Source organism: Ahaetulla prasina, chromosome 1 (assembly GCF_028640845.1).
Source record: "Ahaetulla prasina isolate Xishuangbanna chromosome 1, ASM2864084v1, whole genome shotgun sequence".
NCBI classification, from domain to species: Eukaryota; Metazoa; Chordata; class Lepidosauria; order Squamata; family Colubridae; genus Ahaetulla; species Ahaetulla prasina.
This window is the reverse complement of record NC_080539.1, coordinates 36,855,206-36,880,204: the sequence shown is the minus strand read 5'-3', so window position 1 is coordinate 36,880,204 and position 24,999 is coordinate 36,855,206. Positions and strand designations below refer to the sequence as shown.

The following is a 24,999-nucleotide window of genomic DNA, read 5'->3' as shown; positions in this document are numbered from 1 at the left end:
ACACACATACACACACCTCCATTGTTTTTTTTTTTTAATGAACACATTTTAATTGGCAAATTCTTACAACACTATGGTAAATCTAAATTTTAGTTTGTGCTTTGATTTGAGAAATATGTATTATATATACTTATATTCCTACAATTTAATATAGTAAATGAAGCATTTAGTACTCAGGCACTTGAATCTTCTCAACTGTTAAATTTACTGAAATTCCTTTAATTTCCTTCAGACAGCAAACTTAGCAGACAGTTTGTCTGGTCTTTGGGAGACAGAGGGGTAGGATTTGCAGATCACCCCAGCCCAGTGAAGGTTCCTTAGTGCACCAGTTCAAAGGTGGGGTTTGCCTTGTAGTATATACACTGTGTAAAATTTTAATTTGGGAGGACGCTGGATGGTGATAGGCAGCTTTCTGGGAGACATCGAATAATTGGTTGCTATGAACATTCCTCCCAAAAAATCTTTTAAAAATCCTGGAGAAGCTCAGAGAACCCAACTATGTACAGCAAATCTGAGCTACCTGTATTCCCAGAAATCTGTAATATAATGATCTACGAAGCGTGCAATCAACCAACCAACCAAGCATGCTGTTATCACGTGAATGGTATTTTTACAAGCTTCCGATAACTAGGACTACTTTTCTGGGCAGAGGGATGGGGGGTGGGTGGGGGCAGGTTAGCTGCAGCAACCAGACAAGGTAGTATTTCAGAGTAACATTTTTGTTTGAAGTTGTATTAAACAGTTAACATTTATTTACTACTGGGTATTAACAAAAATTCTCCATTTATCAGTAGACAGAGCAGGATTTGACAGGTTATTACGATAAAAAGGTGCAGATATACTTCTCTGTGATTTGCAGATTGCCTTATTGTACAGTGAACTTAGAAAGTGCTGGACTTTTTTAGTTCTTATTCTAGTTTTGATCTATGACAAAGCTAACAAATGATCAGACTGAAGAACTAAGAGGAGATAACTTAAAAAGCAAATGGAAAAATTGAAACAAATCTCTTTAACTTTCTCAGAAAAATATGGTTCATCTCAGGTATGGCGAGTGGCTGTCTTCCAATCACACATGCCCAATAACAGCTTCACCCATTGTTCTTGTTGGCAATAGCAAGGGGGAGGGGGATGATTTTTGGTTGTTGCTGTATTCACTTGGCCATTACAGCTGAAAACATAGTTTTAAAAGAAAATACAGAGCTTGGAAAGATAATGCATTATCCTAGGTAAAATCGCCAATGAAATTGGTAGAGAAAGGGCAGACCTAGTAATGTTGATCACATAATCCTCGCTTTTCCATGTATGGGTAGGGAATGGCTAATTATTTGAATGCTTCTTTTCTTTAATCAGTGAAGGATTATTTGATTTTATCATTTCAAACATTTCTGAATATTTATTAAGGGTATGCTACCAATCATGAATTATACTACTTTCTGATATTCAAAATGTCTATTTTATAAAGTGTAATTATAAACCAATTTAGTTTAAGCTTTTTAAAATAAAGACTACGAAGTATTTTTTCATTGATGTTATTATTCAATTTTATTTGACAGATTTTTTTTTAATAATTCAGAGCATTAAACAAATCTTATTAAAAATGCACATTAACCTCTCATGCACTCTATTTACCGTTTTATCCATTCCTCTGGTAAGAAAAAAAAGATAACTATTTTCTCTTGATTTATAAATATCCAAATATTTTTTAAAGTATTCAAGAACTCTTTAAACACTTTTGGTATATGCTGCTAAAGCACCTCTTCTAATTTCACTCCTTCTGGTCTCTTTTACATCTTCACTGAAGATTTTCTTGGCTTCAAATCTGGATACCTTTTAAATAATAGAATTATGCTTACTTTTAGGTATGCACATATTAACCACTAGTATAGTGAACTGAACTGACATACATTATATAGCCCCCTTCAGAATCTATCTGCATTTGTTCAATATAGGGATGAAAACCCTATTTTAAATATACTGCTACTACTTTTAGTATTATCATAATCTGATATTTAATTTTCATTTTGAAGTTGTCATGTAGTTGTATGACATACAATGCAACTCCTGTAAAATGTGTATTTGTAATCCTTTATTAATTTCCATTTTTTTCTTCTGAATGCATGATACATCCTCTGACATTCACTCAGATGTATTCATTGCTTTATTAAAAAATAGTTACAGACAAAAGAAGTATCCAAAATGTAAAATATATAACCACATGTGAGACTCAGAGGAGTACTGACTTCACTAGGGACTTCATAGGGATATATAGATAAGTATAGAGTATTCTAAATAGCCCTGTCCATTCTTCAACAGTCCATGGATGTCAAGGAAGAGAGCAGCTGGGAAGCGTACATACACCTCTCTGAGCTCCTATTTCTGGCAAGGAAATAATGGACTACAGAGGCAACATATATAAAAACAAATGAAAAGTCATCACAATCAGTTTAATGAAGTGCACAGAATAGCAATTGGTCATGTCAATAAAAATAAAACAATTAATTTTACATCAAATGTGCTTTATTTTCATCACAGGTATTCTGTTAAATAAAGCACTAATATTATATATATATATATATATATATATATATATATATATATATATATATATATATATATATATATATATATATATATATATATATATATATATATATATGTGTGTGTGTATTTGTATGTGTGTATACCGTCAGGCCACAGTTAAAGAAGATTCTTTATAGAATCAATTTTTTGTGGTTGTTTAGTATACAAGTAAACTTAATTTTGATAATAAGAACCACAGCAATTGGAGGCAAACTGCCTCTTTTGTAAGGTACAAAACTGGCACAGAGGACACCATATTATACACCGTAAAAATGCAGTTAAATTTCAATTACGTCATACAGGGCAAAGAGTCCCTGCTCTCCCAGACAGGCATATTAAATGAAAGCCACCACAGTGAACTTTGAATTACATAAACATATTCATTATTTGATTGCCCTTTAAGAAAACATACGGTAGATGCAAAATAATTTTTTTAATTTGAAGTTCTGCCTGACCAATTAAGCATATAAATTTCATCTTGCCATTCAAGCAGAAAGCACTGGACAAACTGAAGCACAAAACAGAAATAAGCAGAACTTATACAAACAGCATTTTTAAAAGGGAGAAAAAAAAGACTTTAAAAGCACACATGCTCCTCTACTGTCAAGAAGCAGCTGGGTTTCCTTTGCCAGATATCCTTGTAACCACATGAATTGTTGATTCAATGGTCCTGCAAAGGATGTCTAAAATGTCTTGATGCTGCTGCTGCATGTGACTCAATAGTCCTCTGGAATGGCTGCAACTAAGTGATAAGCCAGACTCAGGGTCCTGGGAAGCTTGACTTTCAGAGTTCTTCAAATCTGTGAGGTCAGAAAGAACAGCAGAAATAGAGGTGGAGGGGAACTCTGTATCATCCTCAATAATGTGAGAATCCTTGGAGCTTGACGGCTCTTTCAGATCTTTACATTCTTCAAACCTCCCACTGCCCAGCTGCTCCTCCCCATGGTGTGAATGAGTAGCTAGCATCATATCTTCAGAAAATGAAGAGGGAACTTCCATACGGTACTCCTTAATAGAATTATTTTCAGGGGAAGGCAGGTCCTGTTCGGTGCCTGGGTCAATGATGGAAGAGTCTCTTGTCTCATTATCTGAGGTGCTGGTTGGAGTCAAGGCTTCCCTAGGTTCATTTTTCAAATCACTGATGCAACTGTCTACTGTATGCTCCTCATCACTGCTAACCCGTCTTCTTTTTACTGGAGTGGCTCCCTCATCATCTGTACAGTTAAAATAAATATTGATGAAATAATACAGATATCAATTGTCATAGTGAATTATTTTTACTGGCAGAACAAAATATTACATTCTTTTTATATATTTATCTTTCCTCCTCTCTTCCCAAAGGTGCTTTGAAATGTTTGAGAGCTTCAACCTAATTTCTCCTTCCTGCTAGCTAGTTGGAGCACTGCTTAGGAAACATTCTTGCTGATGAAAAGAAATTCTGGGTCTAAGTGAAATGCTTCCCAGCTGCTTGATGTAAGAAAAATTTCTGAGTTATTTCAACCCAAATTTTGTTAATAATCATTTGTCAATAAGATATCTGTTTAATTAACTAATCAGTGCTAGAGTTATTTTATATATATTCAGACTTTAAGATGATTATCACCATCTTGTTATTCAACATACATGATAAACTGGGTTCCTGTCAACAAGCAGAGAAATATTTAGTTTTCACGCTGTGCAAGACTCTGCTGATTTTACTTTGTCAGTTGAATTGGGGGGTATCCCAGAATATTTCCAGCTGAATAGTTCTCAGAACAATCAGTAGATACTTTCAGACATGATTCAGCAAGGAAAAGTTAAATAGGATCCCCAAAACAATTTTTTTTACTTGTAAACTGACTGCCATCAGTCACTTGGATGGTGAGATGGATGTGCTATACATTTGATTAATAAATAAACAAAACAAACCTTTAGTTTTTCGTTCTTTGGCTTCTTGTTCCTGCAATGAGCTTTTTTGTTGTTGACAAGTTTTGCATTTGTTTAGTAGCTCTTGCAAAGTAGGTATTAGGGCAGGATTCAACTGTTTGGGGGTGTGCACAGAAAGCAGTAAAGTGAGAGCTCGAAGGTCCTATAAAAGAAAATTTAAGTCAATATATTTAATGAAATTATGTTTCATAAATTAATTTGCTCTCTGTGTATGCAGAGATTATATAAATAGTAACCAAAGAAATTGCATATTCCTGCAGAAGAAAATTCTGACTCCTTTTTACATGTCAGTTTAAAATTCTAGCCTGTATCCTGTATTTATAGCTTAAATCAAAAGGGAGGCAAGTGGAAAGTATTAACAATGGTCACAGCTGTAATTCTAACAATGTTTAGGTAGTTTTATTGTATTATGCTCAGATGGGAGAAAAAGTTGACAGCATCTTTTACTATAAATAATTAATTGATTATAATTATAATGGGTAAAATATAATACAACAATATAATGGAATATCATTTTACTAATATATTGAACAATAATATATAACCTCAATGATTATCTGTTCATTCAAAGATACTAATTTTTTTTGAAAATATGTATTTTTGTTAAATAAAAGGATTATAATGAGGTTAAAAAAAACAAAACACAAAGTAACATGGATATATCTATTAAAAGAAGAAAATGGATAATATGTATGTATATGCTGTATTATTGATAAATGCAGGTTTAACTGTTAACAAAAAAAATAGCATTAGAACTAAGTTTCCATTTTATTCTCTCCACTCTTTTCAAAATGCCTAGTTTCCCTTCTATTAAAACACCGTCACCTTTTATCATTTTCATTTTCCCTCACCTTCTAGAACAGTATCTCACACAGAGATAAGGATTGCATCCTCTCTCCTACAGTTCCAGAAAGCTTTGCACATCTGTCCTGGAATTGATGTTTATTATTTAAGCCTGTTTTGCTTTCTTGATGTTGTTGTTTATTGGATCATTTTAGTTTGGGCTGCCTGATATGATGTTTTTGTGTTATTTTTATATGCCAAATATAGTTCAAACATCTGGCTGACTGTACAATAAATAATAATCATCATAATTCAGGATGCAACCTGTTCTTGGACCACACAGGCACCTACTTTTAAATTGTGTTTTGAATTTCTCTGGGCATGGATGTTCTATCCAGAAGCTAAGAACTACTGTAACAATTAACTTTTGAGCACCCCTAATATTTGGAAATTGAAAGTTGAAAAATTAGACATGCCCTAAATTAATTGTGTGTGTGTGTGTATACACACACACACACACACACACACACAAATTAATTAATTTTAAGTGTGTGTATTATGGGGTGGGGGAGAGAGAGAGAGGGGGGGGGTTACTTTAATATAATTTAGATGTGTTTGGTAAGTAATTATATTTTGTTTGTTTCATGTATGTATGTATGTATGTATGTATATATGCATGCCTGTGACTGTAGGATTGTCATTTTGAACATTTTCATCTGAGAAATAGAAAGAAAAATGTTTTACATAAATCAATACAATATTTGAAGAGAAAATAAAGTTTATTTACCCCATTTAAAGTGGAACTTGCTTTAAAAATTTCAACTCGCTGATTGGCAAATTCTGATTCCAGATTCTGATACTGGTTGATCAAATTTGTAATCAGATTATTGATTATTCCAGCACAATTTGCTTCTGAAAACACTTGTCCTTGTACCTGTAAAATAAGGGATTCTGAAACTTAATTTGCAATTCGGTGAAATAATCTCATCATAGTGCTATTTCCTACTGTAAACCGAACTAAGGAAGTGGAATTTGAAAGAACAAGAGTAAGTGTCTGTGGAAAACTGATCTATATTGAAGCTCTGACATAGGCATAACTATTTTTCATACCTTGAGAAGGAAATGAGTTAAGAAAGTGTAAACAATGTTGTTGTTAAGAAATGTCCTCTCATCCATTAGGATGCATTTAATATACTCTGCAAACACAGGATCTTCACACAAGAGCTTGATGCAATTCTTTGACATAGAAGACTGAAAAGAGAAAGAAGATCAGAGCTTCAGAACTAGTATTCCACATATCCATTGTGGGTGTGATTTCAGTTCGTCACAGAGAAATGTTACGCATAAGTCATTCATTGGAAATGAACTCATAACTCATTCATTGGAAATGAATTTTCTAAGCGCACCAGTCTGTAACAATTCCACAATATCTTTCAGCCTGTCTTTTATTAATAAAATAATAAATTAATTAAAATCAACTTCTGCTCACAATAAACTATTATATTTGGAGTTTTTAGAATTTCAACAACTTTTAGAAAAAAGTCTAAGTCTGCAGCAAGAGAAAGCCTGCATGAGAATATCATAAATTGAAGATAGGATTTTCTCCATTCATCGTTTGTCATTAAATGATGATCAAACACACACCTTTACTTTTCAAATAAAAACATCCCTTTCAGAGATAAATTAATTTTACCTGACTTTGACAAAGCTCAGTCCAAAGTTTGGGAAACAAAGCTAGATGAAGAGGTAAGCCTTCATATGCAACAAGAACACCTACATTTTAAAAATAAAAATGCAATTAAATTCTTAAGATTATAAAGATATAGATATGCCAGAAATACAGTTGTTTAACTCTTAACAGTTACGAAGGAAACTAGGTATCATGAGCAATACAAACTGCAATGGGAGTTGCAAGTTAAATAAATAAATAATTGATTTTAAAAGGCACAAACTACAGTTTAACTGAAAAATAAAACAAATCTATAGTCACTACCCAAATGACCTTGTTCCAATTTCCAATCAAAAATCATGTTGTGTTTAGTAGAAATAATTTAAATATAAAAATCCTGCATATATTTACTCAAGCTCACTGTTTATATTGTTAATGTTTTACTCTTGGATAAATGTGTAAATAATTACCCTGTCTTTCTAGTTTATTCTACAGTTAGATAGCAATTTAAATAAAATTCTACATCTTTGAATTTACACATAGGCTTCTACTAAAAAGATATATGCTAATTCATTTAATCCCAACTTGCTATTTTAGCAAATCAGTTGGAAAACTGAATAAAGCAATTCTTCATGTAATTTTTATGAAAGAGAAAGAAGATCAGAGCTTCAGAACTAGTATTCCACATATCCATTGTGGATGTGATTTCAGTTCGTCACAGAGAAATGTTACGCATAACTCATTCATTGGAAATGAATTTTCTAAGCGCACCAGTCTGTAACAATTCCACAATATCTTTCAGCCTGTCTTTTATTAATAAAATAATAAATTAATTAAAATCAACTTCTGCTCACAATAAACTATTATATTTGGAGTTATTAGAATTTCAACAACTTTTAGAAAAAAGTCTAAGTCTGCAGCAAGAGAAAGCCTGCATGAGAATGTCATAAATTGAAGATAGGATTTTCTCCATTCATCGTTTGTCATTAAATGATGATCAAACACACACCTTTACTTTTCAAATAAAAACATCCCTTTCAGAGATAAATTAATTTTACCTGACTTTGACAAAGCTCAGTCCAAAGTTTGGGAAACAAAGCTAGATGAAGAGGTAAGCCTTCATATGCAACAAGAACACCTACATTTTAAAAATAAAAATGCAATTAAATTCTTAAGATTATAAAGATATAGATATGCCAGAAATACAGTTGTTTAACTCTTAACAGTTACGAAGGAAACTAGGTATCATGAGCAATACAAACTGCAATGGGAGTTGCAAGTTAAATAAATAAATAAATAATTGATTTTAAAAGGCACAAACTACAGTTTAACTGAAAAATAAAACAAATCTATAGTCACTACCCAAATGACCTTGTTCCAATTTCCAATCAAAATCATGTTGTGTTTAGTAGAAATAATTTAAATATAAAATCCTGCATATATTTACTCAAACTCACTGTTTATATTGTTAATGTTTTACTCTTGGATAAATGTGTAAATAATTACCCTGTCTTTCTAGTTTATTCTACAGTTAGATAGCAATTTAAATAAAATTCTACATCTTTGAATTTACATAGGCTTCTACTAAAAGATATATGCTAATTCATTTAATCCCAACTTGCTATTTTAGCAAATCAGTTGGAAAACTGAATAAAGCAATTCTTCATGTAATTTTATGAAAGAGAAATATTCATTAATATAATCTTCAATGAATTGAAAATTAAGTGCTTAATTTTTCAATTCATTGAAGATTATATTAATGAATATTTACTCTTCCATAGACACAAAGCTTGCTAAGCACTGGCCTATGCTCTAAAGAACAGGCCTTGTCAATTAATGCAGGGGGCCACGGCCCACTAGCGGGCTGTGAGAGGTTTGCAACCGGGCCATAGAAACGGCTGAAGTGCACGTGTTCCATTTAAGTGAACAGCAGGTGTACATGCATGTTGCTTGCACAAATGGAGCTGTGCATGTGCAAGTACCAAATGCTCACACAGAACTACCCCCTTCCCTCACTGGTCCCCAAAGCCGAAAATGTTTGAGGAACTCTGAACTAATGTGCTTGTTAAATAATCTTTTAGACATGCTACAAATTCATACTTACTCATTTTCACTAAGGTTTCTGTGAATTTCTCACAGTTGATGGCAACTCGGCATAAGAGATGGATGAACTGATGGTATGAAAAAAAGTAATCTAGTAGCATACGGTCATAAACCTCATCTTTACCCTGAAGATTTAAGGAAAGTTCAGTTTATAAAATAAAAACATGAAAAGTATAATATCTAAATGTGAAAAATGAATTATTTTCAAAGGATTATGATAAATTCTTGCTAAAAAAACTACACAACTTGGTTCAGAAATTATTTGCTACAGAATTTGGGAATTTTAGGGATTATTAAGACTTACATAAATGTGTAGGAAACCTAATATGTTAAAAAGAATCACTATTTTCTTATTTGCCACTCTCACTTAAAGACTGAATATATCTGGGACCCAAAGTATTTGTAGGGATTTTTTGTGATCAGAGATGTGAGTGACAAGTAGATACATTTTTCTTCTTTCTCTCTTATGAAAACTTCTATAATAAAACTGCCATTGGAATTCTGCTACATTTGTGATAAATTAGGCCAATGAATATAATTAATTAAACCAAATACATTCAGCAGTACAGTTCTCTTCACCAACAACTAGATGACAATTATTCTTAAGACTCATCAATCAAGGCATACCCTTGATTAATCAAATGTTACATAAAGGAAACATTTACTTTCCTGATAGATGTTTTGTTTTAATTGAATTTTAAATTCAAGATCCTTTCTTATTTTTTTAATGTTTTGTGGTGATTTTAATTAAATATTTGTAACTCAGAGTGTCTTCGTCAAAATGGATGGCAAATAAATTTGATAAATAAATTAAATAAATAAATACCTTGTTAGCTTCTACCATCGTAGGCAAAAGGCACATGTTAAGTTCAGGGCGAGGTGGGCGGATATTACTTTTGCCTCCTATCAACTTCAGATTTTCACGGCATGGGAAATAAGGACCAAGAGACACTGTAGTGGAAAGGAAAAAAGGAGAGGCATTAACAAAATGTATACAATTCCTTTTTACAAGGAGTAGCCATCCTGATTCTCTGCCCCCTAAAAATAATAATTTTAATCATAATATTTAAAAAAAAAAAATTTGTTCTTTAGGTAGATAAAATAAGAGAAAATGTAGACGGGAATAAATAGTAAACCTGAAGTTTAAAAAGCAATTAGATATATAGTTTACCCATTACGTTTTTTTCCTTACAAAACCAACTAACCACTGTTATTTTATTTAAAGTAATATAACATCAACTAGAATAGAATAACAGAGTTGGAAGGGTCCAACCCCCCCCCTCCCGTTTAGGCAGGAAACCTTATACATTTCAGACAAATGGTTATCCCATCTTTTCTGAAAAACTTCCATAAAACAATTAACTTTATGGTCTAATTTTTGCGTTTGGCTGCTGCTAATACAGCTACTCTACAAGAAATGTAATTGCCACTGCTATAAGAGGAATCTCTTCCCATATCAGACAGGTTGAAACAATCAACATTTATTCTGAATAAGGCATGACTGAGAGTCATATAGCAAAAGGCAGGGAGAAGATAAAAGACAGCTTCCAGCTTTTTACTCGAGGATGAACTCTGCTACGTCATGGAACCTGAGGCAGCCCAGAATCAAACAATAGTTATTCCTTTCCTTTTTAAAGCTTTGAAGTATTTATTTATTTATTTTGTCACAATATATATAAGTATCATACAAAAAAGATTATATAGTATATAAACATAAGTTTATATATATATATGAAGAAGAAAAAGGAAAACAATAGGACAGAAACGGCAGGCACGTTTGTGCTCTTATGCATGCCCCTTATGGTCCTCTTAGGAATGGGGTGAGGTCAATATTAGAAAGTTTTTGGTTAAAGCAGTGATTCCCAAACTGTGAGCCGCGGCTCCCCAGGGAGCCGCGCCACCGCCACAAGGGAGCCGCGAAGAAGCAGCGTCCGCTCCACACGCGGTGCCGCGAGATCCCAGACGCACAAAGCCGGACACGGCCGCAGCGACCGGGACTCGCACACCGCAACTCGGGACAACTCCAAAAGCCAAGGTACCCCACGCAGCCCACACACCCGCGGGCAGGCCACAGCAGGCAGGAAGACGGCAGACGCCGACGACGGACCAAAGGAGAAGCGCGAGCTCCGGCCCCGCCCGCCCGCCTGAACCACAGCGCCCGCCCAGACCCGCCGCCTGACGAAGCAACGGCGCACCTCCCCTCCAGTCTGCCCGCGACGCCACTGGCCTCCCAGACCACCCGACACGCTGCCCAACACGGCCGCGGCCACCACGCTCGACGGCATCGGGAAAGAGGGGCTGCGCAGAAAATAGCAAAACCACCCGTTAGTTCCTCCCAGGTGAGCCAGGCTGAGGCGAGAACAGCCACCTCCTCCACAAGGCGGAGACCCGAGGAACAAGGGGATCGCGAGGCCAAACTCCGAGACCAAGCAGGGACCCCACGCCTGGGAAAGTTCCACAGAGGCCGCTCCCATCAAAGGAGACGGCGTCCATCAGCAAAACATGAGTATGCCAAACACTTTGTAGAAACAGACTTTTGATTAAACTCACATACCTATGTGATATCTTTGAAAAGTTGAATGTGTTGAATCTCTCTTTACAAGGAGTAGCCATCCTGATTCTCTGCCCCCTAAAAATAATAATTTTAATCATAATATTTAAAAAAAAAAATATTTGTTCTTTAGGTAGATAAAATAAGAGAAAATGTAGACGGGAATAAATAGTAAACCTGAAGTTTAAAAAGCAATTAGATATATAGTTTACCCATTACGTTTTTTTCCTTACAAAACCAACTAACCACTGTTATTTTATTTAAAGTAATATAACATCAACTAGAATAGAATAACAGAGTTGGAAGGGTCCAACCCCCCCCCTCCCGTTTAGGCAGGAAACCTTATACATTTCAGACAAATGGTTATCCCATCTTTTCTGAAAAACTTCCATAAAACAATTAACTTTATGGTCTAATTTTTGCGTTTGGCTGCTAATACAGCTACTCTACAAGAAATGTAATTGCCACTGCTATAAGAGGAATCTCTTCCCATATCAGACAGGTTGAAACAATCAACATTTATTCTGAATAAGGCATGACTGAGAGTCATATAGCAAAAGGCAGGGAGAAGATAAAAGACAGCTTCCAGCTTTTTACTCGAGGATGAACTCTGCTACCTCATGGAACCTGAGGCAGCCCAGAATCAAACAATAGTTATTCCTTTCCTTTTTAAAGCTTTGAAGTATTTATTTATTTTGTCACAATATATATAAGTATCATACAAAAAAGATTATATAGTATATAAACATAAGTTTATATATATATATGAAGAAGAAAAAGGAAAACAATAGGACAGAAACGGCAGGCACGTTTGTGCTCTTATGCATGCCCCTTATAGTCCTCTTAGGAATGGGGTGAGGCCAATATTAGAAAGTTTTTGGTTAAAGCTTTTGGGATTAACTGTGAGCGCGGCTCCCCAGGGAGCCGCGCCACCACGCCGACGGCATCGGGAAAGAGGGCTGCGCAGAAAATAGCAAAACCACCCGTTAGTTCCTCCCAGGTGAGCCAGGCTGAGGCGAGAACAGCCACCTCCTCCACAAGGCGGAGACCCGAGGAACAAGGGGATCGCGAGGCCAAACTCCGAGACCAAGCAGGGACCCCACGCCTGGGAAAGTTCCACAGAGGCCGCTCCCATCAAAGGAGACGGCGTCCATCAGCAAAACATGAGTATGCCAAACACTTTGTAGAAACAGACTTTTTGATTAAACTCACATACCTATGTGATATCTTTGAAAAGTTGAATGTGTTGAATCTCTCTTTACAAGGAGTAGCCATCCTGATTCTCTGCCCCTAAAAATAATAATTTTAATCATAATATTTAAAAAAAAATCGGATGTACCTATTAAGGGAGCCGCGCCACCACGCTCGGCGGCATCGGGAAAGAGGGCTGCGCAGAAAATAGCAAAACCACCCGTTAGTTCCTCCCAGGTGAGCCAGGCTGGGCGAGAACAGCCACCTCCTCCACAAGGCGGAGACCCGAGGAACAAGGGGATCGCGAGGCCAAACTCGAGACGAGCAGGGACCCCACGCCTGGGAAAGTTCCACAGAGGCCGCTCCCATCAAAGGAGACGGCGCGTCCATCAGCAAAACATGAGTATGCCAAACACTTTGTAGAAACAGACTTTTTGATTAAACTCACATACCTATGTGATATCTTTGAAAAGTTGAATGTGTTGAATCTCTCTTTACAAGGAGGCAATATGCACATTTTAAAGTTAACAGAAAAGATTTCAGCTTTCAGAAAAAAATTCAGAAAAAAAGACAAAAATAAAAAAAAAAATCGGATGTACCTATTAAGGGAGCCGCGGAAAAAATCCGAAGTGTTATGGGAGCCGCAAACCGAAAAAGATTGGGAACCTCTGGGTTAAAGCTTTTGGGATTATGGGAAGAGACCGCAGAGTCAAGTAAAGTGTTCCAAGCACTGATGATTCTGTTACAGAAGTCATCTTTTCTGCAATCTAGACTAAAGCAGTTAACATTAAGTTTAAATCTATTGGTTGCTCTTGTATTATTGCAATTAAAGCTGAAGTAGTCTTTAACAGGAAGGACATTACAGTAGATGATTCTATGAGTTAAACTTAGGTCTTGTCGAAGGCGATGAAGTTCTAAGTTTTCTAAGCCTAGGATTTCAAGTCTGGTGGGATAAGGTATTTTTTGTTTTCAGAGGAGTGAAGAACTCTTCTTGTAAAATATTTGTAAAAAGTAATATTGTATTGTGCCTGACACACAAGTACAAATTTAACCTACAGGCTTTCGCTGCCCTTTTTTCTTCTTTTTCTTATATTGTTTTTATAGCACAGACAATGATTCACACCCAGAAATTTTATTATTAAGTTCTCTAGCTAGCTTAGAATAAGGAGTAAAACAATACTCTTTATTACCCGCGCAGTTGCATTCTGCACCAGTTGAAGTTTCTAAACGCTTTTCAGGGGCAACCCCGTATAGTGTTTGTTATGATAGTCTAAATGAGAGGTTATAAGGCATGACTGAGAGTCATATAGCAAAAGGCAGGGAGAAGATAAAAGACAGCTTCCAGCTTTTTACTCGAGGATGAACTCTGCTACCTCATGGAACCTGAGGCAGCCCAGAATCAAACAATAGTTATTCCTTTCCTTTTTAAAGCTTTGAAGTATTTATTTATTTATTTTGTCACAATATATATAAGTATCATACAAAAAAGATTATATAGTATATAAACATAAGTTTATATATATATATGAAGAAGAAAAAGGAAAACAATAGGACAGAAACGGCAGGCACGTTTGTGCTCTTATGCATGCCCCTTATAGTCCTCTTAGGAATGGGGTGAGGTCAATATTAGAAAGTTTTTGGTTAAAGCTTTTGGGATTATGGGAAGAGACCACAGAGTCAAGTAAAGTGTTCCAAGCACTGATGATTCTGTTACAGAAGTCATCTTTTCTGCAATCTAGACTAAAGCAGTTAACATTAAGTTTAAATCTATTGGTTGTTCTTGTATTATTGCAATTAAAGCTGAAGTAGTCTTTAACAGGAAGGACATTACAGTAGATGATTCTATGAGTTAAACTTAGGTCTTGTCGAAGGCGATGAAGTTCTAAGTTTTCTAAGCCTAGGATTTCAAGTCTGGTGGGATAAGGTATTTTTTGTTTTCAGAGGAGTGAAGAACTCTTCTTGTAAAATATTTGTAAAAAGTAATATTGTATTGTGCCTGACACACAAGTACAAATTTAACCTACAGGCTTTCGCTGCCCTTTTTTCTTCTTTTTCTTATATTGTTTTCATTCATTCATTCATTCATTTATTAGATTTTTATACCGCCCTTCTCCCGAAGGACTCAGGGCGGTGTACAGGCAAATAAAAACAGACTAGACAATAACCTATAAAATGCAGAATTAAAAAACTTATTATACTTGCCTAAAATTTTAAAATATATAAAAATTAAAACCCCGTTTAAAATTAATAATAAAACTATACAATCCGTAAAATTTAAGCCAGCCCCGCGCGAATAAAAAGATGCGTCTTCAGTTCGCGGCGAAAGGTCCGAAGGTCAGGTATTTTATAGCACAGACAATGATTCACACCCAGAAATTTTATTATTAAGTTCTCTAGCTAGCTTAGAATAAGGAGTAAAACAATACTCTTTATTACCCGCGCAGTTGCATTCTGCACCAGTTGAAGTTTCTAAACGCTTTTCAGGGGCAACCCCGTATAGTGTTTGTTATGATAGTCTAAATGAGAGGTTATAAGGGCATGAGGGCCTCCCAGTCCAGACTATGCTATGCTACACAATCCTACATGCTTAGGAAAGGGTAACTGTAGTGGCCGGTGTCTTGTTAATGTATATAATTTAGATCCTTCCTTCATAGTTATGAGATTACCTTCAATCCTTTTTTGTTTTTTACCTTTTCAAACTTTTTTCTCTCTCCAACTTTCTAATGGAGATTATCTTATCTTTCTGAACGACACACACCTAGACCATTCTAAAGTAAGCTCCAGATTAAGTGGTTATTTATTTTTATTTATTCATTTTAAAAAGTCTGATAGAGCTTTTCATATTGTAACCCTAACCCTAACCCTAACCCTAACCCTGGCTAGTTCACAAGACAATAAAAACAGGAAAAAACCCCATCCGCATAAACAACATCAATTAAAACTCATTTCATCCCAAGGCAACGCTACATATTATCTTGCTGAGTTCCAGCCCCTATTCCCCTTTCCACTAAAAATAGAAAAAAATACAGGTAGTTCTCAGTTTATAATGGCAATTTGGACCAGAAATTCCATTGCTAAGCGGTGCAATTGTAAAAGCATGATGTCATGTGACCATCCCACATAGCACCAGCATGAGTTGTCATCATTAAGCAAGGGCTGCATGTGATCGCAAATTCTGACCTCCTGCTGGCTTCCCCATTGGCTTTCCACCATTATTTGAGCTTGCCTTCGAATCTCAACTGTTTAGGAAAAAGAAGGGATGACTACCTGTGTATCAGGGGACTTTCTCCCTCTCTCTATTTATTTATTTAGATAGAATGTTAATTTTGTCATCCAGAAACAATGCCTTGATAATATGCAATTCACTCTGGGCTAGAAGTGTCAAACTTGTATCATCATGGTGGCACCACGTGATGTATCATGACTCCTCCCCTTTGCTAAACCGGGCGTGGGCATGGCCAGCACGTGACACATCTGGCCTGCGGGCAGCAAGTTTGACATCCCTGCTCTAGGCTGCCTAAAATATATTTTTCTGATTGAGAAGAGTACTTTCTCAATTCTCAAGAGCAATCTAAGAGTAATAAGTTTAGAACATTTGTCAATAGTTGAATGCCTCCGGTTAATTAGATTGGTCATATTATTTGCAGTTCATTGAATTTCCCATCTCACTTCTCAAACGACTTCCTGCCTCAAAGTAAATCTCAAAACAATTTTATTATATTGTAAATTACTATTTCTATTTAAAGTATAAATAACCTTGTCATCTGAATATACATACTTGGTATATTGCTATGATGGTATGTGCAATGGTTGTGCTGGAGAAAAGGAACTAAAGTGTGCAGAAAATCATGAGGGCTTAACAGCACCAGTTCCTTGAGGACATCTGCAAAAGAAAAGAAAAAAAAAGACTCATATTTATTTGTTTATATATTGGATTTATGTGGTGCTTCATGGCAGCAGGATTATACTCTTAAAAAGAAATCTAGACTCTAATAAACTTTGCATAAACATTAGTATAAATTCAAACTAGGAAAAACATAAACACAATCAGACTGTAATTATTTGCTATCATTTAGGTATGATATTAAAATCATGTTCATGATTTATAGAAATGTTATTCGGCCAACCTGATCTTTAAAACACTTACTTTAAGTGTTTTATAGCAATTTGCAAAAATAAAATACTGCAATCAATAATAGCATTCTATGTCGTTTGCTTTATTGTATAATCAGTCTATAAATCTTAAGCTTTATTCATTGCATCTTGTATTGAATTAGAAGGATTCAGGCTCAGAAGGATTCCTTGTTAATTTTCTCAAATTATTAGTTGTGTTGATAATAAATAGGCTTTAGTAACTGCAAATGAATCGGTAAATGGCAACTTAGAGACCATTTCATGATTAATCAGAACATCTGGTTCAACACCTGCCTTGTGCCTTCAGCTATTCCTGTGAGTAGGGCAAATTGTTAATCACTACCTTTGTTATCCAATTTATATTTCTAGTCACAGTTTACCAAGGAATGTTGCTACTGATTGAACACAGAGTTAACTAACTTCATTTTAGACAAATGCCAAGTACTGCAGTTCTTAACCAAACTTGGCCAGACATTAGTACGTGAATGGAAGACCACCAGAACTACCAGGCCTGTAAACTAAACTGTGAAATTAAAGGTAGCATGTGGATGGCAAAACAACTTCCATCTTATTGAAAAAAAACTACATGGGCCTGTGCATGAATTCACTATTATTCTTGAGAAGTAACATAGCTGTGAGTGTAAGTAATGCTGGGAAGAAAAAAACAGACACTAGGAAAGTAGAAAGAAAGAGAATAAGAGGATAACTAACCTCAGATGGATGGAATCTATTTTCTCTTTTATTATTTTTAGTTTGTATTCATTTTTTTATTATAATTGTAATTGTAAATAAAATTACCATAAAAAAAGGAAAGTTTCAATGTTGAGAATGACTTGATGGCACATAATCAATCAATCAATCAATCAATCATTCAAGCCTTATTCTTTAACTCTACTGACCACAATTACAACAGAAATGGAAAAGTGTCTATTTTATCTTTAATGTGATTGTTGGGTAATCTGAGATCAAAGAAAGTGCATTAGGTTTAATATACTTTACCTATACAAGCATTTCTAAGTTCCGGAGGACTGTAGGAATTTAGCAAAGTTAAAAGTTTATGGGCAAATTCTATCCGCTCCTGCCATTGGATAAGGGCTTGTTTCACATCTGAAAATATACAATCAAATTAATATAATTTACCACTTACCATATAAACAGTTGCAACAATTATACTTTGGTTCTCATCTGTTTTATTTTTAAAAATAAAATTTACATTTAATAAATAATATCCAAACCTTTTCTTTGCAGATATGGCGAGTGGATTTGAGGACGGAAAGAAATATGGACAGAAGCTCAACCAGATCTCCAGTTACATGGCAAGCTGTGGCTTCATGGTACATCATGTGCAGTGTATTGAAGGACTGCCAAATATATATATATATATATATTAAATAATATAGCATATTACTAACATATAAAGATAGAATTCCACAAACAAGATATCCTAATTTACCTTATTTTGCAATATCCCACCCACCAAAAGGCTAAAAAAATAACAATAATACTCCTACCTCAGTCATCAGAATTAAGCCTCTGTTAAATATGACAAGAAGCCGATCCTCGTCAGTTTCTAATAATATTCGGAAGGCACTTGGAGCAAAACAGTAAAGAAAAAATAATTGTAAGGTTAAAATCTGTCTTAATATGGGCACAGTGGTTGCATCCTAAACAGAATGCAAATCATTAAAATACTGTTTGGATTTCCAAATCTGATCTTATACTATCGTTATACCTTTTTTTATCCTTACTAAGAAAACATAATGGAATAGCTCAGGCCGTTAAGAAGCCTGTTATTAGAACACAGAGCCTGCAATTACTGCAGGTTCAAGCCCGGCCCAAGGTTGACTCAGCCTTCCATCCTTTATAAGGTAGGTAAAATGAGGACCAGATTGCTGGGGGGGCAATAAGTTGACTTTGTAAAAATATACAAATAGAATGAGACTATTGCCTTATACACTGTAAGCCGCCCTGAGTCTTCGGAGAAGGGCGGGATATAAATGTAAACAAAAAAAAAAGGAAAAAAGGAAAAAAAGAAAGGGCATGTCCACAAAAGAACACAATTCTGTATATTTCGGTGAGATCTCTGCAATGTTCACTTGGAGGTGGGAAGGCCTGAGCTACTATTGCCACTTAGAAAGCTAAACACAGAAGTGGGTGACAAACAAAATTTACTGGACAATACAAATAATTAAAGAAATGGGATTGATGCATCTAATATGACAAAGGCATTACTAAGTCCTCTGGCAAGAGATACAGATGCTGCTAAATTTCCTTTCCGAATTACAAACTTCATACAGGAATCTCAAGAATATCCCATTTTAGTAACTATTTAACAGCAGCAGACATTATAATAACTTTTGTCCCCAACAATTTACATTTTTTTCTATAGATGTGACATATTTCATCCCTTCATGGATCACTGCCATGTCATGGTGAGGAGGCTTGCTCAGTTCCTTGAAGCTATGAGCTACATTGTGCAGGGCACCCAAGATAATAGGTCACAGTGGAGAGTTCTGACAAAATGTGATCCACTGGAGAAACAAATGGCAACCCACTCCAGTATCCTTGCTAAGAAAACCCCATGGACAGTATCAAAAGGCTAAGATGAGCCCTGTAGATCAGAAAGTGTCCAATATGTTACTGGCAAATAGAACAGGAAAAAGTGGAAGCAGTGACAGATTTTATTTTCTTGGGCTCCAAGATCACTGCCAACAGTGACTGCAGTCATGAAATTAAGACATTTGTTCCTTGGGAGGAAAGCTATAACACACCTAAACAGTAGAATAGAATAGAATAGAATAGAATAGAATTTTATTGGCCAAGTGTGATTGGACACACAAGGAATTTGTCTTGGTGCATATGCTCTCAGTGTACATAAAAGAAAAGATACCTTCATCAAGGTACAACATTTACAACACAATTGATGGTCAATATATCAATATAAATCATAAGGATTGCCAGCAACAAGTTATAGTCATACAGTCATAAATGGAAAGAGATTGGTGATGGGAACTATGAAACGATTAATAGTAGTGCAGATTCAGTAAATAGTCTGACAGTGTTGAGGGAATTATTTGTTTAGCAGAGTGATGGCCTTCGGGAAAAAACTGTTCTTGTGTCTAATTGTTCTGGTGTGCAGTGCTCTATAGCGTCGTTTTGAGGGTAGGAGTTAAAACAGTTTATGTCCAGGATGCGAGGGATCTGCAAATATTTTCACGGCCCTCTTGATTCGTGCAGTATACATGATTTGTGCAGTATATTAAATGTATATTCGTGCAGTATATTAAATACATGATTCGTGCAGTATATTAAAAAGTAGAGATATCACCTTGCCAACAAAGGTCTGTATAGACAAAGCTATGGTTTTCCTAGTAGTAATATATTGCTGTGAGAGTTGGACCAAAAGGAAGGCTGAGTGCCAAAGAACTGATGCTTTCAAATTGTGATGCTAGACAAGACTTGTTCCTTGGACTGAAAGGAGATCATATCAGACAATCCTAAAAGAAATCAACCCTGAGTGTTCTTTGGAAGGACAGATACTGAAGTTAAAATTCTTTGGCCACCTAATGAGAAGAGAGGACTAATTGGAAAAAACCTTTATTTTGGGAAAGATTGAAGGCAAAAGGAGAAGGGGACGGCAGAAGATAAGATGCTTAGATAGTTCATCAATGCAATGAATATGAACTTGGGCAAACTCCAGGAGACAGTAGAGGACACAGGAGCCCAGTGTGCTATGGTTCATGTGGTTGTGAAGAATCAGACATGACTTAGTGACTCAACAACAACAACAACAAAGCATACTGCAAGAATAAAAGGCATGGAAAAGCACCAAAATCACTCTATAAACTCTAAACATTTATTCTAGATCAACACACCAAACATGAAATACCTTATTAAAGTAGTCCAGCATGACCGTCCATCTAAGCAGCGAAGGTAACAGCTTATAGTAGTTTTTTTAAATTGCTTAATGTCTTCCAGTTCTTCCTCTCTCATATCAGGCCTCTGAGCTACAAAGAGTTGCATGAGATTAAACAGTTCTTCCACTGCCTAAATAAAGAGAAGAAATATCATGAGGCTTATTGAAAAAACAAACAAACCCAAATTCCAGTTGTTGTTTATAATAAGGTAAATGCTTTAAAAAGACAACCAGTATACCAAAGGTATTCATATTGTACTGCCATTTTTAAAAAAATCTTGGTTTCACATGCTCTCAAGCTTTTACTTTTTTCTAGAATACTTCCTTTTCCAGCTCTGCAACTTGAACTATGTTTAAAACTGAAAGAAAAATGGATCAAACTCGCTTAAATGGACCAGTTCGGGGAAGATGTCCATTGCTCCTGAAGACTCATTAAATATGATAGTATGTTAGTTACATAACCATTTGCACAAATCACATAAAAATATGATTAACATAAATGTAATTACTTCATCTGAATTCCTTTGGGGATATCATGACTTGTTTATTAATTCATGGGCACATCTGGGTGAAAATCTGGTCCACTCTATTCTTAATCTACTAAATGGGGTTACTTAATTCCAGATTTTACTCTATGCTGGTTTATTACTAAAAACTGGATTTAGTATATATTTTATATATCATATGTAAAGGTTTCCTTGTCAGTCATGTCCAACTCTAGGGCATGATGCTCATCTCTGTTTCTAGGCTAAGAGAGACAGTGTTGTCCAAAGACAATTTCTGTGGTCATGAGGCCAGCATGGATGTATGCCAAAGGTGCATGGAATGCTGTTACCTTCCCACTGAAGTGGTACCTATTAATCTACTTGCATTTGCATGCTCTTGAACTGCTAGGTGGGCAGGAGCTGGGGCAAGTAACCTGTTTTGTCCCCTCCCGGCCTCAGCCATGCGAGCTGGCTAAACGAGCCACTAATTGAGTTCACGGCTGCTATCAGTCCTGGCAGGGAATCTGCAGCTGCCTGACAAAGTCTCCCTTTTATCTTGGGGTTGCCAGGCAACCAGGAAGTCAGCAGTCCAGGCCGAATGTTCAGCTCAATTCTTCACGAGTCAAATAGTTCAGCTCACTTCTCCACGAGTCAAATAATTCAACTCAATTTTTGCTCGTCACGGAGCAAAAGAGCAGCCAGGGCTGCTTTTATACTCTGTGGGTTATGGCTCCATAACTCAGCACTTCCTAGGCCTGCCCCACCCCTGCTTCTGTTTTCCCACCTCTCCTGCCTACGAAACCTAGTGTCCAGCCAGGCCTGATTGCCATCAGCCGGGTCTGGAGGTGTGTCCGGGGGGGGGGGAGAGTCAGGGGACGGAGGCCTCGTTATCTCCTCCACCTGGCCTGCCTCTGGCTCCCGGAGCTGAGCCAGAGAAGCCAGTGCTCCAGAGGTAAGTCCTGATGGCCCTTCCCCCTCACTTTCCTAGTCACTTTCTGGCAGGGGGCCCACCTCGGGGGGCGCAGACACAACATAACCGGAGATCAGCCCATTGAGCAGAGCTCAGGTCTGGAATCCGGGCTGTCACTCTGCAGCTGACGAGATCAGCATCTTTTAACTGCTGAGCCATCTGAGCACCCCTCTCTTATATCATAACTCTTTCTCTTGTCTGTCGTATATATTTATATATCATAAGGATTTCTTATATATTTAGTATAAAAGAGCTATTTTATTTCTATATCATTCTTCCTATTAAAGAGCCAATAATTGTTTGCCTCTTGAACTCAAGATATATTTCGCCTCCTTCACAGCTTTCATATCTTATGCATTAGGAAGGGAGAATGGCAGTGATCTCGGTTGTAGAGGAACTCCCCAAAAGCTGACAATTCTACTAAGATGGTGGGGCAATAAAGAAAACTTATGGCACAAAATTAATTGTACCATAATTGTCATCAATGACAGAACTGCTGGTAAACTGGATGAAAGCACTGTTGCAATTCCATTAAGCCCATCTTCTGATACTTTTCTGAGCTTAAATTAGAGCCGAATATATTTTCACTATTATTGACTGACTTCTTTGGATCTGGCAAAGAGATACAGCTTTATTTTTTGACATTTCATTCATGTGAATACTCCAATCACCTACCCCCTAAAAATGGTCCTTCTATAAACTGCTGCTGTTTTTAATGCTGTTCTCTGAAAAATCTCTTTCTGCCTTTCACTCTGTATGAATTTGACTTACCCCAGGATATTGGCTGGCATGTGGTGTGAGATTCTTAAATGCCCACTGGATATTTTGATGAGAAGCCAACTGTCTGGTAAATGCGGGGGATTGCTCACAGCACAGCCGCAGAATGCCATAGTAGGCAGGTAGCATCCCACGGTTAAAAAGCACCACATCCTGGTCATCATGATCTGCTAGGATGTAATTGAAGGCGATGTTCTTGGTCACCACTGGATTCTGCACAATAAGGCGCACGTTCTCAGGGCAGTCAACACAGACATTGTACCAGAAAGAGAGCAGGGCCTGCTTATTATGGTTGGTAGCAATAGCAGGCTCAGAAAGTTTAGGTTGAAAGAGGTTCCACAAATCCATGAAATAAGTAGAAAACATTAGTTTTTCTGTTTTGGAGATCAAGCAGTAAGTCATAAAACTGAAGTAGGGTACCAGTTTTGTAGTTCCATGCACAGCAGCATCAACATAAAGCTTAGCTCTTGAGAGCAGTCCAAGCAACACATTATAAACTTGATGAAGAACAACTGTAGTATCTGGACTAAGGGGAAGATCTCGAGTAGGGATATGGAGTGAGCGGGTAGATCGGAACATTTGTCGGAATGAATTGCTTGGAATAAGAGAGACCAGAAGATAGGCTGCAGCTGCAAAAGAACAAATACATAGGTAAGTAAAGCAGCTAGTATTTTTGGCTGCGCACATTCACTTTAAAATAAAGTTTGTTTTATTTGTTTAAAATTTGTTCACAAAAACCATATGACACAACTTAGTTAAGAATAATATAGTTATTGGCAGAGAGATCATAAAAACAAGCAGTTCCTTTCTTTCTAAATTGTTGCAGGTAATACTGAATATTGAAATGAATATTTGGAAATATTTCACTCATTTTCTTTTAAATGTTGTTTATCATAATATTAGGAAATAAATAAAATAAAATGTCCACATTTTCATACATAAACAATGAACTTATTTATCGGGCAGCAAGAAGCAGCCAATTATTTTCTGCTTAGCAACTTACAGGTTCTCACTCTAGGATAGTTATGAGCCAAAAGAAAGCGTTCTACCCAGTTCTCCATATTCTGCAGGACCCAACTGTGGGCAAGCTTATTTCGTGGTGTCTGCACTGCTAGCCAATCTAGACATTGAGATGGGTTGTACTCAATCACCTACAAATATTGGAAAAATGGACAAACATCATGAAACATAAACAAAAACAAGACTATTAGCTAGCAATCTATATCAAACACTCAGCTAGTAAACAGGCAGGCTGAATCTTTTACTACAGGGGTCTCCAACCCTCAGTGTGCGGACCGGTAGGAAACTGGGCCACAAAATGGAAGGAGAACATGCACAATACTATCGTCCCGCCACTGGTCTGTGGATCCAGAAAGGTTGGGAGTTCTGTTTTACTAGTTTTATTTACTAACTTTGGCAAAAAGGCTGCCAAAGGTACTATTCTCTGTCAGACAATAACTCTTATTTCCATAGTCTAGGAGTGTAAAAATTTAATCTTTACAGCATAGACGTTATGCTGGTTATTTTCTCTCAATATTATAGAGATACAACAAATCTTTGAGTGTATTTAATATAGGCATCCTTTACCTCCCATATCCTTTGGAGAATATATGATGCAAATGGTGGCATTCCTGGAGGTCCACCAGCAAATTCCATAAGCATAGTTAACAACTTGAAAAAAGGATTGGCTGCCTGAAGTTGAAAACAAGAAAAAAAATTGTACATATTATATAAAGAATCTGTAGATTTTTTTAATAATTCAGAGCATTAAACAAATCTTATTAAAAATGCACATTAACCTCTCATGCACTCTATTTACCGTTTTATCCATTCCTCTGGTAAGAAAAAAAAGATATAACTATTTTCTCTTGATTTATAAATATCCAAATATTTTTTAAAGTATTCAAGAACTCT

General features: G+C 36.1%; 1 pseudogene; it reads right to left on the bottom strand.

Annotated features, from left to right (window-relative positions):
• Positions 1-2,640: 2,640 nt before the first annotated feature.
• Positions 2,641-24,831, bottom strand: LOC131189054 (ubiquitin carboxyl-terminal hydrolase 34-like; annotated as a pseudogene).
• Positions 24,832-24,999: the final 168 nt, after the last annotated feature.